At 42.5% G+C, this 687-nt stretch overlaps 1 non-coding gene across 1 annotated transcript; it reads left to right on the forward strand.

The window, feature by feature from the left end:
- The first annotated feature begins 332 nt into the window (after positions 1 to 332).
- Positions 333 to 439, forward strand: LOC145141649 (small nucleolar RNA R71). The gene has a single exon (XR_013722842.1). It is a non-coding gene; the product is annotated as a small nucleolar RNA R71 (small nucleolar RNA).
- Positions 440 to 687: the final 248 nt, after the last annotated feature.

Below are 687 nucleotides of genomic sequence, written 5' to 3' on the forward strand. Positions count from 1 at the left end.
CCAAGTTGCAATCTTTAGTTAAGTGTGGTCCATTGCATCGTTCACACCCAACTTTAATTGCATGAATTGATTGGTCCATTTGTGTCAATCTTCGGTCCATAGTATTGAGCATCGCCATCATAGCAGCCATCTCATCAGAATGTGCACCCCCACTACCTTTTGCTCCTTCTTGTCTTGGGTTGTGGTACTCACGAGACTGTCTTGCGAATTCTTCAACTAACTCCTTGACCTCCCTTGGATTCTTCTTTGTCAATGGCCCTTGAGAGTCAAGGAGTTGTCTTTACATAACATTGACCCCATCGTAGAAAATCGACATCTCTTGTTGAACATTTAGATCATGTTGAGGACAATTCCTTAACAACCCCTTGTAGCGCTCCCAAGCTTCGTATAATGACTCCCCCGGTTGTTGCTCAAAGTTGGCTATTGCCTTCTTAAGTTTAGCTATCGTCTAAGGTGGGCAAAACTGATCTAGAAATCGCTCACGCATTTGAGCCCAAGTAGTGATTGTACCCGGAGGAAGTGCTTTCAACCAGTCTTTTGCAGCTCCCTTAAAAGTAACGGGAAGCATCCTTAATAAGACGGTATCTCTTTTCACATTCGGAACATTAAAATAATCCGCAATGTCATTAACTTCATCTAGGTGCTTAAAAGCATCCTCATGATCTTTTCCATAGAATGGAATATCCT

The sequence above is a fragment of the Lactuca virosa genome, chromosome 9, assembly GCF_052849685.1.
Source record: "Lactuca virosa cultivar CGN04683 chromosome 9, Lactuca_virosa_CGN04683_v6, whole genome shotgun sequence".
NCBI lineage: Eukaryota > Viridiplantae > Streptophyta > Magnoliopsida > Asterales > Asteraceae > Lactuca > Lactuca virosa.